The sequence below is a fragment of the Erithacus rubecula genome (assembly GCF_903797595.1).
Source record: "Erithacus rubecula genome assembly, contig: scaffold_180_arrow_ctg1, whole genome shotgun sequence".
Taxonomy (NCBI): Eukaryota; Metazoa; Chordata; class Aves; order Passeriformes; family Muscicapidae; genus Erithacus; species Erithacus rubecula.
The window spans coordinates 80,645-96,374 of NW_027636129.1; the positions used below are offsets into that span (position 1 = coordinate 80,645).

Consider the following 15,730-nt stretch of genomic DNA (forward strand, 5'->3'; position numbering starts at 1 on the left):
GGCCACAGGTTCCACCAAGGATGTTCCACAAATCAACCCCAGAGCCAGACTTGGGGACAAGGGGCTGGGGCTGAGTGACCAGGACATCAAGGATGGGGATCATCCAGGTCACTGGGGCCTGGTTTGGTTGCACAGGGCAGGAAAGATGTCTGGCAGCTGGAGCATACTGAGGGAACAGCCTCCAGGATGGGGCTGAAGCCCTTTGGCTGTGAGGAGAGGCTGAGGGAGCTGGGCTTGTCCAGCCTGGAGGTGGGAAGGCTGAGGGGCTCCTCATCCCAGCAAGGACAGGAAGAGTTTAAATGAGTCGGGCTGGTTTCAGCATTTCCTCAACATTCCAAAGCAGCATGGCTACCTTTCTCCATCCACCACTGAAAGCTTTGCAAACAAAAATGCAAGGGCATTTTTCAAGCCATTTTCACCACACTACAGGCAGAGCATCCTGATACAACACCTCAATTGTGTTTATATTTATCATAGCAAATCTTTCTGATGCAAAAATCAAAGGGTTAAGTCCCTGGGGAGCCTTTGGCCGTTCCTGCTCTCAGTGGGGACAGTGATGCTCCAAGAGACTTGGAGTTTTGCTTCTGACTCCTTGATCATCTTCTTCAAACTTCTCTCAGTGCCTGAGGGTCCTGGACTCAGCCCCAAATCTGCCCTGTTATAAATATGATTCATGCTTATTAAATTGTAATTATATTAGCAAAATTGTTTCTTTGTGCAAATAGAAAAATTGTACTTAATTGTTCCAATGCATAAAAGATAAAGGAAGGTTAATCAAAGCAGATGGTATCATTCTCCAGATGTTTGGTGGGAGTGGAGAGAATAAGGGTATAGGTCTAAAAACAGCATCTAGAAATAAAACTTTTGTCTTTGAATTGAGCCAAATTGGGATGATTCCAAGCATTAGACACTTGGCTTGTTATTGGAACATCGGCTTAATTATATAACTCTAAGCTCAGTGCGCCTGCTCTACCTGAGAGGCCACACAGTGAACCCTGAGGAAGACCCAGAGCCTTCACCAGAAAAAAGATCCCCGAAAGTAGGAGAGACCCCTGACCATTGTTGAAGCATGAGCAACACTACATAGTGACGGAGATTTTAGGAATAGGATCTAGGAGGAAATTTCCAGAACATTCTGTATTATTATGTATTAGTAAACTATATAAATGAGATTTTAGCTTGATTCAGTTGGCATGGTGTGAGAGGAAGGGCCATCCCCGTACCCCTGGTTGGTTTTGCTTACGCTTTATTTGAACCCAACCTCAATTACACTAAAATACTCACTGCCAAATTTTGTATTTACTTAAATATACATAACTAATATACTTTGATTGTATTTCTTTATATACAATTACTGCTATTATTAATAAACTACTGCTAAATTTATATTTGTTTTTGATTAACTGAACAATTGAAGTCTCCATTCATAACAATTTTGGGGATCATTAAAATACAGAAAGATTCCAGGAGCTCTTTGTATTTCTTCACTTGTATTCAAGTCTCCAGGGCTTGTGCAGACGCTTGGAGACATTTTGGAGATTTCCTAAGAAGGAAGATTTGAAAGTGCATCATGACTTTACTCAAGGGAATGTTTTTCAATTTTTCAGTTCAGAGACGAAGTGATAGAAACATTTCCCAAGTGACCTTGATGCACAATGTCTCCTTAGAAGGTCTGGGCACAATGAAGAATGAGCCCCTTTGCAGGCTGACTCTGTTTGGACAACCTGCTCCTCACCCCCATCATCACCATATCATGATGTCTTCCACCTGGTGCTGACAACCCAAAATATAAAAAACATCATTAATTTCTCTTTGTAATAAAAATGTTATTTAATTTTAAAATTAAAATTAATTTTCCTTATTTGTAATATTGTTATTCTATTTTTTAGACCAAATTTTTATATTCGTAATAAAAATATTTCTTTAGCAACCAAAAAAATTATTGGTCATTGCTTTTATGTAATACAATTCCCTTCGTTAATTAAGCTCTATTGGTTCTTTATTTCTCTCTTTTTAGGATAATTCATAAGGTTTGAGTTATTTTTTTATCTTTTTTATATCTTTTTTTTTCAGACAGGTTTAGGGTGGGCACTTCGGGGTCCAGGGAGACATTTCTGGGGCACATTCGGGGCAGTTTTGGGTCTGGTTGAAGAATTTTGAGGGACAGGAGGACACTTGGGGGCATTGAGTGGGCACTAGAAAAAAACTTAGGGATCCTGAGGGAAAGTCTGGGCTTTGAAGTGGCTCATGGGGGTCTGTAAGGGGGTTCTCCGGGGTGCAGGGCATGATGGGAGTTGTAGGAGTAGGTATAATACAGTTTAATGGGGCTGCAGTGCATCATGGTTATTCCAGGTGCAGCTGCAGTATCTCTCGGCGAAGCATGGGGCATGATGGGAGATGAAGTCATTGCTTGAATAGCACTCTATGGCACCACAAAGCATGATGGGAGCTGTAGTCCCGGAAGTGATTCTAGTGGAGTGTTTACGAGCTCTGGGAGGGCACTTGGGGGACACTTTTGCCTCTGAACAGCAACTTCAGGTTCTCAGGGAGGAATGTTTACAGTTCAGGAGCACTTGGGGGAGCTTGGGGAGCTCTAACCAGGCACTTTAGGGCACGGGGCACAGCAGGAGTTTTAGGCACGGGACTGTGTTATAAGGTGCTCTGAGCACACGGGGGATAGCAGCAGATGAATTCCCAGAAGTGGCTGTAACAGGCATCTGTGGGCTTGGGAGCATTCAGGGAATTCTGGGACGTTTTTGGGGGTACGCGAATGGGCGCTGAGGGGACACTTAGGGACCCTTGGAGTATCTGGAGGACATCTATTGGACATATGGGGGGGATACCGGGGTTCTGTGGAGCGCAGGGCATGATGGGTATTGTAGTCCCGGCTCCAATGGGGCTCTATGGGGCTGCAAGGCATGCTGGGAGTTAGAGGCAGAAAGGAAAAATGGCGCCGACTCCAGGCACCACCCCTGAGGCCCCGGTCCCCGGCCTGAACCTCCTTGGTGGCACCTTGGGCTGACACATACCTCAGGAGGGTGTCTGTTTGCACTGGGGAAAATAAGGTGTTTTAGATTGGTTCAAAAGTAAAACAAAGGGGAGAAAACCCTGTTTGCTTGAGTGGAAGCAGTTCTCCAAGCACAGCAGGTCTCAGGTGAGTGAGGGCAGACAGGATGGGGTTGGGGAATGTGAAGCAAGGTTGCCCACACTGGCTCAGACCTCAAGGCACAGCTTCTCTGAGCAGGCCAGACATCCTGAGGAGAAACTCTGGATCAATATCAATCACAGAGTGCTGCAATCACCTCTGCTTAAAGACAACAGTAATAAAATCCATCCTTTAAAATAGGAATGGATATTTTTAAGAAACACTTTGAAGTGTTTTTCCATAACTATTATAGGAAATAATCCTAATGAACTACACCAGACCAGAGGGAAATCAAGGCAGAGCCATGGTTTGTTAGGAAACCTCTCAAGAACTCCAAATGAGAATCAAACTCCAAAGTTTCTTGGAAGTTTTAATGGGTCCCACTGAGGGACACAACTGAGAAAGTGTCCCCAAGCCTCAATCAGAGCAGAGAACTGGAGGCAGAGATGACAGGTGGGGACAAAGAGAAGCCAAGCCTTGGTGCCCTGGGGCACAGCAGGGTCTGTGCCACCAAGGGCTCTGAGGAGACACCTTGTCCTGAGCCACTGGGGCCTCCTGGCACAGCCCCAGCAAGGCTGGGCACTGTCACCCCTTGTGCTGACCTCAACATCCCCCCCACATCCCAGTGGCCTCAGGGATGTGCTGGGACTAGTCCTTGGGGAGCCTTGGTCAGGAATGGCCCTGGGGCTCAGTAAGAACACCCAGTGGGCTCATTAATACTTCAAGGTACTTCAGTTTTTTTAAGGTACTTTCCTTTTTCCTTTCTTCTCTGATTCTCTGAGAAGTTTTTGTGCAATCATGACCTCCCATTCTCTTCTCCAAGGGGTCCATGGGGAGCCTGTGTTGGGGAGAGACCTCAGTTCGACCCATTAATGCTTTGAAACACTTTGGGTTTTTCTTCTGCCTTGGACTCCTGGAAAGGTTTGTGCAATCTTCTCTCAGGCCCTGAGGTTCAAGGGCTCAGCACCAAATGCACGACGGGGCTCATTTTAAAAATGCAAACCATGGAAAACCTGACAAACCATGGCTCTGCTTTGATTTCCCTCTGCTTGAGAACATATCCAGCAATTACTTAGATTGAGTAGTCTATGTATTTTAATCTTCACTTTTTCATGACCATTTTCATGACTAATCCTTGATAAAACTCTGGAGGCGTTTCTGACAAACAAAGATTCTACCTGACTATCAAGATAAAATTCAGTAGTAGTTTAGTGACATGTTTTTAAATCCTTTTTCCTCAATCCCATTTGAGTTAGAAAGAATAATTCTGTTGCTCACAGAGCTGACACCTGTTTAATTTCAGAATAATGTCCCCAGGATCCTTTGCTGTTCAGCTGTACCGTGCTGTCTGTGGGTGACAAGGCTTGGTGGGGTCCTTTCCCCTTGGCTGGAGAGGTGCCTGGTCCCAGTCCCTGAGGGCACCCAGGCTCCTGGATGGAATTTGTGTGAATGTGACTCAGTGTCACATCAGCCTTCACATGGAGCCCCGTGGATCAGGGCATTTTCCAAAGTGCTGTTGGGCCAAAAAGGGAGATTTGGTCTTGCGGGATCAGTAAAACAATATCCCATAACATCCACTTGTTCTGGCACAGAACACTTGGATGCAGGGACATATTCCCATCTTGCTCAGCCAGGTTTCAGAATTCAGACAGTGTTGTCTTTCCCCAGAGCTGTTCCTTCAGCTGGCCTGGGAGGGCCATTTGGCCTCTGCACCCACACTCTGGCTCCATTATTAGGACTGGTGCATCCAAACCCTTTATCTCTATGAACAGCAGTGGTTTAAGGTGGATGTCCTTTTTTCACAATTGTTTTAAAAACTGCAATATCAATAATTGTGCTACCCTGTCATGGGGTTGAATAATCCAATTGTTCATTATTGCTTAAGAGAATTACTTTAATTTCTCCTTGATAAACTGTACCAGTTACTTCTCCCAAGACATGAACACTTCAAGACCAAGCTTGAGTAAGCATTTAGGAAACCAAAGCGTCCTGGAGGAATCTGAATACCTGTTCTGGTATTTATAACTCTCATTTGCTTCTGATTTATCCTAACTAATTCTAAAGCATAAAGGTCCAGCCCTGCAGCCTCTAGGGTGGCCCTGTCAGGGGCCATCACACCCAGAATAATTTCCCAAAGAGTCCAAGCCTCACTGTCCATGGTTGTATTTGCACATCGGGTGCAGCCATGCACATCCAGGTGGTTTCCATTTCCCACTGGGCCCATTGTTAAGGGTATGGAGCACTTCTGTGAGATGGGTTTTTCATTCTGACAGGTTCCCATCTCCTATTTTTTTTCAAGTGCCCTTTAAACAACCCCTTCATCTGTTCAATTAATGCTGCAGCTTGTGGGTGGTCTGCTATATGAAAAACCCAACAGTCTTACCCACTTTATTTTTCACAGGAGCAGACAAAGCATTCCACATTCTAGTGTTAGCAAACCCTACAAAACTGCCAATTTCATCCTTTACTCCTTCCTTCATTGCACACAATCTCACACAGTTCACCAGTGATGTTTGGGTCCTGGCCAATCATTTTCTGTAGAGTATTTACTGTTACATCCCTGAGCAGCCAAAGCTAAACAATTAGTATTTGGAGCATTATTTTACAATGTCATTATATATATGTGGAAGTATACACCTCTTTTTTTATTATATATATATATATATAATTATTTATTATATTATTACTCTTTCCTTTGCACAAATGAAACCTAGCTCAAGATTAAAAACCTTTTCTGTTGCTCCACGTGGGAGCATTTTGACACCAATCATTCCCTCTGTTGGTGCTGTTAAAAAAAATTCATCCTCATCTTTTCCAACACACAAGTTCTTTGCATTTTTCCATGTTTTAATACATCCAGTGGTTCAGCTTCTTTCAGCTGACTTCCCCATTGCTCTCATGGTGCTCTGAACTCAGTTCACTCCAGAGCCAACAAACTCTAGGAATGGTTTTCCCAATACCTGGGAATTTAGGACAGGACTTATTCCAACCATCTACATTTAAAAAGCAGCATTTTGTAGTGATTTACCAAGACCACACTCAATGTGCTCAGAGGTATTTTCTAACAGAAAGGATTCTATAATTCCAGGATTCCATCTGCTGGATTCAGCTAGGTCCATGTTGGCAGCATGACCTTAGTCAAAATGTCTCCTCTTGCTCAGCTTTTGTGGCCTAAGGCTCCTTTAGATCCTGGTGTTCAGCTGCTCATGCTGATTGAAAGAATTCGAAGAGAAGAATAGAGTTCATCCAATTTCTTCTGGGACACTGAGAGGGGAGACTGTGAAAACAGGAGCATTGTTTGGTGTGGTCTCCTCTCTGCCCTTCACACCTTTCAGTACTTTGAACCAGCCAAGAACTTTCTCCAAGGGTGCAGTGAAGCGGCTGCTCCTGCTGTTCTCAGCTCTGGCTCTTCCCAGTCCCTGACCTTGACTGGTTTTGTCCCTCTTGCTGTGCCCTCTGTTCCCCTGTGCTCGGTGGCTGCTGCCCAGGGCTGTGGAACTGGCACAGATCAAGAGCTCCAGACCCTCTTTTCTCTGTCCTTGGAGCTGCTGCTCACAGCAGCCTTTTCCATCTGGAAGCTGCACATGGACAGGGAGTCCCCACCTCTGTTTCCTGCACAGCCTCCAGTTGAGGGCTCCCAGGTGCCCCAGGCTGCTGTGAGACCACTGCACACAGGATGGGAGAGTGGCAGGGGCTGTGCTGAAAGTCAGCTCCATGTGCTGCTGCTGCTGCTGCTGTGGGGGTCATTTGTCCAGCTCTGCCCCAGTCAGGGATCAGATCCAGGCACTGCTGCTGCTCCCTCGGGATCAGTGAGATGGGGAACATATATGGTTGTAAAAATTCAGGATTTTAGAAGACTATAATATGCTTAAGCATGTGGAGGGGAAATAGATCACATAGGAGAAACAGTATCTAACAGACCACATAGGAACTTAGTTGCCAGGAAAAAAAAAAACATTAAGTTAAGATATATTGCAAAAACTCAGCAAAGCAAGACCTAGGTGTTACACAAGCCTGACGAAGCAGAAACCTGAGGCTCCAAAAATCAGCCAGAACCAGACAAGTGGTTTTTGGTGGGACAATTTAACATGAGGAAGAGACAGACCTGCACTTTGCTTGCCCAGAAGCAGAGGTCAAACAGCAATCACCAAGGAAGACATACAGCCTTTATCCCAAGGACCACCAAACATGACAGCAGGAGGTGTGGCAGCTAATCACAATCCAAAGTGGGAGAAGGCAGAAATGGGTGGGCAGGGAGATGTGGGCTTGTGGGATCAATGTGTATTTATACCTGGAACCTGTCTGACCAGGTACACCTGGTTTGGAGGAGATATCCGCCCATGTGTCCCAGCTGGCAATAAAACATACACTCTACAATTTTGGTGTCAATTCCTGATTCCCAAAATCAGTGTGACACTCCAGATGCTCATGAGCCAAGGGCCAGTTTGACACAGCAGGGCCTCATGGAAACAAGAGGCCATTGTGAGCCTGCAGGGCTGTAACATCCCAGAACACTGAAATGCTGGAGGTGACCAAAGGTTCCTTCACTCAGGTTTGGTGCACAAGAGAAAACCCAGCCAGATATTCTCAAGAGTTCAAAATAACACTAAAACTTTACTGGCAAAGTATAGAAAATCAAGGATCTCTTGAAAAGGATTTAATACATCCAATTTATCACAAAACATTCACCATAGCAGGAATTTCATTAACTTAACCCATTTAACCTTAGAAACCTTTAAACACTTAATTTCTTGAGGTACCCAAACTTTTCCATATCAAGAGCATTAGAAGAAGAGGGAAGAGAGAGAGACATAAAGACAGAAGCTCTATAGAAAGATACACACATGGCTACCAACTCCTTGGGTTCCAGTGTGGGTGAGACACAGACCCCAGCAGAAGGCAGGGTACGGACCATGGGCTTAGTGCCTGCCCCGTGTTTTGAGCCCCTGGGCCATCGTGAGCCTCCCCCAGGTGGAACTTGTGATTGCTCAGAGCCTGAGTCAGCACAAGCCCACTGTGTGACTGTCTGACAGCTCATCCCAAGGTGTCTGGGACATTGATCTCATCCAGCCTCTGACAGTGACCATGGTGACACTGTGAAGCCCCATGGAGCCATGAGTCAGTTGTGACAATGTGGGTCCAAGTTTAGACACTGTGGAAATTCAGGGAACCAAGAAGCCCTGGTGACACTGGTGCCTCATGGAATCAGGGGGACTTTTTTGAAACTCAGGAGTCCCATGGAATCAAGGGTCAGTGATGAAACCATGTGGTCTGTAGAACCAAGGCCTGTAGAACCAAGGAACTATGTGACACAACTGGGCCACATGGAACCCAGGGTCCATGGTGACACTGCAGAAGCAAGGAAAGCATTGTGACAAGGAGAATATTGTAGCAAGGAGAATATTGTGACACTAGAGGGACTCATGAAATCAAGGAGAATCTTGGGACACTGTGGGACCCTGTGGAACCAAGGGAACACCAAACAGGTCTGACTGGCTGGGCCTCCTGGGTGACAACTGACAGGTCTGGCTGACCTTGGCATGTCGAGGGCTGTTGCTCATCAGCCCCTCAAGTGCTGGGGCTGTGTGATTTCCTTCCTGTGGAAAAGAACTGTCTTTCTCATTGAAGTGGCCATGGCCAAAATTTGGATTCCTTCTCCTAACTTCCTTATATGCAAAGATTGTTGCCAGATGAAATCTGTCAGGATAGACAGATCTGGCTGGTTTGCCTACCCAGAGGTCACTTCTCATCTGCCTTTGAAACACTGGGACCCATGTGCTTTTCTTATGGGGAAAAAAAACAACCTTTGACATCCGGGCATCCATGGCCAAATTTGGGATTCCACTTCCAGAATTCCTTATATCCAAGGATAACTCCAAGACAAAAGCTGCCATGACTGACAAGTCTGGCTGGCCTTGGCTTCCTGACAGCTGGTTCTCATCTGCATTTTGAAAAACTGGGGCTCGGTGCTTTCCTTCCAAATGAAAGGAACTCTCCTTCCATGCCAGGCGCTCATGGCCAAAATTGATACTGCACCTCCAAAAATACCTGTGTTCAAGGATTACCCCAGATGAAAGGTGCCAGGAGAGACAGGTCAGACTGGCTTGGTCTATGGTGCTCACACCTCATCTTCTTCCAAAATATTTGGGCTTCACACTTTTCTTTCCTATGAAAAAAACCATTCACCTTGACGAGGTGCCTATGGCCAAAATTGAGATTCCACCTCCAAAACACTGTACATCCATGGATTGCTCCCAAGTGAAAGCTGCCAGGACAGACAGGTCTGGCTATGCTTGGCCTCTTGGAGGCTGCCTCTCCCCTACTTTTGAAACTCTGGGGCTCAGTGCTTTCCTTCAAATGGAAAAGAACCATGGTTCTTGTCAAGATGTCTATGGTCAGAACTGGGATTCTGCCTCCCAAATTCTGTATGTCCAAAAAATTTCTCCCAGGCAAAAGCTGCCAGGACAAAATGGTCTGGCTGGCTTGGCCTCCCAGGAGCCACCTCTCACCTTTTCTGCCTTTGAAATACTGGCGCTCGGTGCTTTCCTTCCTATGGAAAAGATTCAACCCTCTTATCAATGCAGAAATGACCAAAATTGGGATTTCACCTCCAAAATTCTGTGCATCCGAGGGTTACTTTCCAACAAAAGTTGCCAGGACAGAATTCAGGCTGCCTTTGGCCTCTGATAGCCGCCTTCCATCTGCCTCTGAAACACCAGTGTCCCATTCTTTCCTTCTTATGGGAAAGAACTGTTTCTCCTCCAGGCGTTAATGTCCAAAATTGGTATTCCGCCTCTGAAATTCCATATATTCGGAGATGGTTACCAGAAAAAATTGCCAATACAGTCAAGTCTGGCTGTCCTAGTGTGTCTGATGACTGCCCTTCATCTGCCCCTGCAACACTGGGGCTCACTTCTTTCCTATAGAGACCATGGTGACATTGTGGGGACATCAAGGAACCATGGAGACCATTGTGACACTGCAGGGTACCATGGATACAAGGGGCCATTGTGACACTGTGGGGCCTCAAGGAAGCAAGGGGACATTGTGACACTGCAGAAGCAAGGTGACACTGAGGGGCCTCGTGGAACCAACAGGTCATGGAACAGATCTGGGTGGTCTGGTCTTCCCGGGGGCCACCTGGCAAGTTTGACTGATTCTCGCAAGCCAAGGGTTTCTTCTCATCAGCCCTTGAAGTACTGGAGCCCCGTGCTTTCCTTCCAATGGAAAAGAACCATCTGTCCTACCCAGTGTCCTACCCAGTGTCCTACCCAGTGATACTGAAAAATTCCTAATATACAAGGGTTCTCCAGACAACATTGGCCAGGACAGGACAGTGATCTCTGGCTGCTCAGGCCTCTAGTGCTCACCTCTCACCTAAAAGAAACCCTGAGGAAAGTATTTGAGCAAGTTTGACTACTAGAAGAACATCAATGAGTCTCTCATCCTCTGAAAAATTCAGATGCTCCTTTGATCATATGTGCCTTTTTTTCCTCATGGTGTATTATGCATGCAATAATTTTTCAGCTAAATAATATTATTCTTTTCACTCTACCAGTGTTATCTGACATTTAACACCTCCTCTACCAGTGGAAGCAAGTCACCTGCATAAGCAAACAAAATAAAGAATCCATTAGGAATTATTTGACTCTCTTCCCATCTCTCACATCTGCTCTGGATCTGGAGGTGCAGCCGTGGTGCCCACAGCAGCCCTGGGGCTCTGTGCCCCATGGCTTCCCTGCTGGGCAGCCTCTGCCAGCTCCTGCACAGCCCGTGGCACCTGTGGGCTGCACTGACAGCCCTGCCCCAGGCTCTGCCGGGCTCTGGGCCAGCAGAGAGGCCGGGCAGGGCTGGCCATGGCCGGGAACAGGCCCTGAGACCCACAGGAGGATGGAGCTGGGCCACAGTCAAACTCAGCCCAGGGCAAACCTGGGCTCAGCAGCCAGGGCTGGCAATGGCTGGGGACAGAGGCTGGCAGTGACAAATGTCCTGGGCCCCCTCCCTGCTCTGTGCATGCCACCAAGGGCACAGAGCAGCCTCCTCTCTTGGCCACTTGCCTGTTTCCAATGCCTTCCCCAGGTGCTGGCCCTGCCCCACAAGGGCTGGGCTGAGTCCTGCCCCTGCACGCTCAGCCAGGCTGAGATGGACACTGCTGCTTTCTCTGGCAGGCTCTCTCAGGCCAGCCCAGCTCCTTGCAAGCTGTGCCAGTTGCCCTGAGCTCTGTGCAGCACCAAGGGCCTCTCCCCAGCACAGCCCAGCCGGCTCTGGCCCCACAGCTCTGCTCAGGGCAGGGGGCTCTGGGCAGTGGCCGCAAGGCCTCAGCCCCTGGGCAGGGCACAGCAGCAGCTGCAGCTCAGACAGGACTCAGCCCCAGCCATGGGCAAGGTGCTTGGCCAAGGCAAAAGGAGGCTCCCTGTGTACCCTGCTCCCCTCTCCCTGAGCTCCTGAGAGCTCTGCAGCCCCTGCTGCCATCCCATCTGCCCAGGCCAACACAACAGCCCCAGCCTTGGGGCACTGCAGAGCTACTCCTGCTCCAGGCCCAGGGCCCATCCCAGAGCTGGGGCAGCCACAAAGCTGTGCCCATTTCTGTTCATTCCTGCTCTGATGAAGATGGATCCTCTGCCACTTGGAGGCGGCTGATGAATTTTACTAGTCCAGAGCTCTCTTCTTTCTTGATCTCTTCAGTTCAGGAATTCAGCAACAAATGCTGACAAACATTTGTTCAAAACACCCAAACAAGAAAAGCCCTTGGGAATAATTTAAGTTTTCAATTCTTTTGTGGTTAATTAAACAGATTTCAGAAGTGTATTTCAAGTGAATGTAATATATTTTAAAAAATGGAGAGAGAACTGGTTTGTGTTGTTGTTTTTCCTGTTTCTAGATCTAGTAATCTCCAATTGATATTGACTCCCAGCACTTTCTAGTGCAATCTGAATAGATACGAAAATCAAGATCCTTGAAGACTGACCATCAATATCACTTTGTCCCTACTCCCTCCCCAGCATTTCCCTCATCCAACCCCTGGGACACGTATGGGTCAGGAATGGTGTGGCCTGCAGGATCAGGGCAGTGGGTTTTTTTCTGTGTTCGGCACTGGTTGGGCAGCACCTTGAGTGCTGTATCCAGTTCTGGGCTGGCCAATTTAGGAAGGACATGGAGGGGCTGGAATGTCCAGAGAAGGGCAACAAGGCTGTTGAAGTGTCTGGAATGCAAGGACAGTGAGGAGTGGCTGAGGGAACTGAGGATGTTTATCCTGGATAAGAAGAGGCTCAGGGGAGACAAGGTGGTGTCAGAGCACAGGTTGGAACTGATGATTTCCAAGATCTTTTCCAGCCTGGCTTATTCTGTGATTCTCTGAAACCACCCTTGGAGCAATTGCAGGATGAGCCCTGGGCCTCCTCTTCAGAAGGTCCAGCAGCCCAGATCCCTCAGCTTCTCCTCACAGACCCCAAAGCTCATCCTGTCAGTCCTGCAGAGCCTCTCCATCCCTTCCTCACTGCCCAGAACAGGGAGCCCCATACCCAGACACAGCAGCCCAGATGTGCCCCCCTGGTCTGTGGTGCCTCTGGCAAGGGAGCAGCACGAGGCACTGCAGGACCCTGCAGACAATTCCTGAAGTACTTGTAGGATGATCCTGCTCCCCAAGGGATATTCCCATGGTGCCAACTCAGGAACTGAAATGGGGAGTGGGGCCAGATAAGAAAGGGCAAAGAGGGATGGGCTGTTTGTAGGGGAGGGGAGAGGGATTGGAAAGAGGAAGAAATCAGAATTTTGAGAGAGTAAAGAAATCCAAGGTGAAGGAAAGGAAATGCTCAGGGCAGTTTGGGGGTGGCTGCCAGGCTGCCCTGGCTCTGAGCAACAACGTCTTCAGTGGGACAGGAAATTCACAACTCATGGGAACAGACTTTCAGAGGCCTCCACAAAAAAAAACTGTGTTGTTTCCCCACCAGTCCCCCAGCCCTTGCTGGCCCCAGGGGCTGATGGCATTTGTGCTCACTCAGCTCCATCTCCTCTCTGCAGCACTGTGCTCTGTCAGCAGATGAATTTGCCCCAGTATCTGCACACAGACATTGCTGCTGCTGCCCCAGAGAAGGAAACAAAAGTGGCATCTCTGGAGAAAACTTTGCTGAGAGATCCTTTAGTTAATTTAAAGCCACTGAGGGTGCGGCTCCTCATTGACAGAGTTTGTGGTCATAGGGAAGGTGGAGAAAATCAAAGTGGGAAATGCCACAAAGAATTACATTTTTGTGGACAACATTAAAAGAAAAGTAGATTAAAAAAAAGCTTCAAATTGAAAACAACAAGAAGTATCAAAGATTACTTTTACTACAAGTGATATTCAGAAATTTGCCAGCACTTTAATGTTCCTGAAACCACCCAGTCATCAGTCTCCACACTGCAGCCTTGAGCTCCTGGTTTCTCAGGCTGTAGATGAGGGGGTTCAGGGCTGGAGGCAGCACTGAGTGCAGAACTGACAGGGCCATATCCAGGGACGGGGAGGAGATAGAGAGGGGGGCTTTAGGTTGGTAAATGTGTCAGTAATGACGAAGAGGGAGACTGCGGAACCCAGAAAGGCATTCCCAATTAGAACAAGGCCTGTGCCCTCTCCCTGTCGGTCAGCCTTTTGGTCACTCCCACCCTAATTCCCTGTTGGCCCTCTGCCTTCCCTTGTGGCACCCCCATGTCCCTGGGCAATTGGTCCCTAAGGATTTCCCTCCTGCTGATCACATGACAAAACCTGGAGCCCCACAAGCCCCTTCACCTTTGTTCCCTGAACCCTGGATCCATGTGAGGCTGAAATAAACATCTCTGTAAAACCGGCAAAGGCCTTTCCTGCTCCTTCACCCCAAGCAACTTCTAAATGCAACACATGGCGCTCCGAACCCAGACTCTTTTCCATGAATGCATCTACATCAACCAGCCCGAGACTGTTTTTTAATCTTACTGTGGTGAGTTTAAAACTCTGCAGCACTCTTTGCTTTATCTCTTTTTATTCTCGCGTGCTAGGAAGAGACTTGGGGTGAAAAAAATGCCAGTAAGATCCATCTGCTCGCAGCGGGAAATTTATCATCAATTTAAAAACATTCTTTATTGCAGCAATTTTCAATTCTTGAAGGGGGATTTGAAACTTTTAGTATGCTGGCTGTGTGAAAATTATCTTGACGTTTCACAAAAATAATTTCTAATTTAAATGAGGCAGTGGGAAAATTGCAAAGTGAAGACTTCCTAGTAGTAAAAACTCTACGTTTGTTTATTTTAATTCGTCTAGGTGTTCAGCTTCCTAATGAATATTCAGAAAATGCTGAACCCCAGCTTTTTCTGCATTCCCCTTCCCCTACAGCCCCTCTCCAGTCGCAAGAAAAGTTTTCATTTTCACTTTCTTCCCTCACCCCGGCTGCACAAAATGGCGCAGACCGCGTGACGGGACGCACAAAATCCCCCTCCGCTCCCATTTTTGAGTCGCGCCCCTCCCCTCCTATTCGGGACCCTGCCCCCACACACACCCTGCCCCCCGAGCAGCCGAGCTAAGCAGATGCAGTGACAGAGAGTCCGCGGCCACCCCACTGCTGCCACCGCCCCGGAGCCAGGAGCTACGCTCTGGCCTCAGAAGTTCTGCGCCAGAAGCCACAGCCCCAGCAGCAGCAGCAGCAGCAGCAGCAGCGCCTCATCGCCAGCACAGCCACCGTGCCACTTTTTTCGCTGTGCCGGCGAAAAGAGAAGCGGCGAAAGCGGCCCCCGCTCACCACCTGCACCCCCCGCCCCGCTCGCTGCCTGCCCCCCGTGGAGCCCCACGCACCCCCTGCCCCGTGGGCAGCCCCGTGGGCAGCCCCGTGGGCTGGAGCCCGCGCACTCAGCCCCGCTGGCGTGCATGGCACCCCCAGCACAGAGCAGCTCACACTCCTCAAGCTCTGCCGCTGCCAACCCACAACAAAAACAGCCCCTCTGACACCAGCACGTCCAGCAGCACAGACACGAACACAAACTCACCAGCAAAAGTAAAAACATCATTGCTAAAAAAGTGTTATGAACTGTCAAATGGTTCACTGTAAAAAATAGATACGGATTCATCACTCGAAATGATACCAAAGAAGATGTGTTTGTTCATCAAACTGCAATAAAAAAAAATAACCCTAGAAAATGTCTCCCCAGTGTAGGAGGTGGAGAATAAGTGAAATTTGACATAGTACAAAGGAAAAAGGGCCTTCAGGCAGCAAATGTTACAGGGCCTGGTAAATTCCCGGTGCAGGGAAGCATTCATGCACCAAACTGCAGCTACAATTCAGCTACTAGAAAACCTTGTCCTTCACACATCAAAGCCAACAGCCTTCAAGTTACAGCAGCAACCCAAAAGCAAAAACAGCACAAAACGTCACTCAGCTGTCCTGGAGCCAAAAGTCTATTCCTCCATTTGCAAAACCTGCCAAACAAATATGTGCCTTCTGCCAATCCCTATTGCTTCCCTACTTCCCTCCCACTTTCCCCTTTTTCCATCCATAAAGTAAGTCCTTTCAAAATTTCCCCAAATTTCATTACCCTTTCTTTATGTTCCCTCAAATTCCTAACCCCCTTTCCGCTCCACAGTCT

The 15,730-nt window shown here is 47.8% G+C and overlaps 1 pseudogene across 1 annotated transcript in view; it reads left to right on the forward strand.

Moving 5' to 3' along the window:
* Nucleotides 1-15,730, forward strand: part of LOC306815661 (olfactory receptor 14A16-like) — a 51,625-nt pseudogene that overhangs the window by 25,789 nt on the left and 10,106 nt on the right. Inside the window, exon 2 of the transcript in view lies at nt 14,754-14,952. The product of the transcript in view is annotated as an olfactory receptor 14A16-like (transcript). The remainder of the gene's footprint in view (nt 1-14,753; nt 14,953-15,730) is intronic.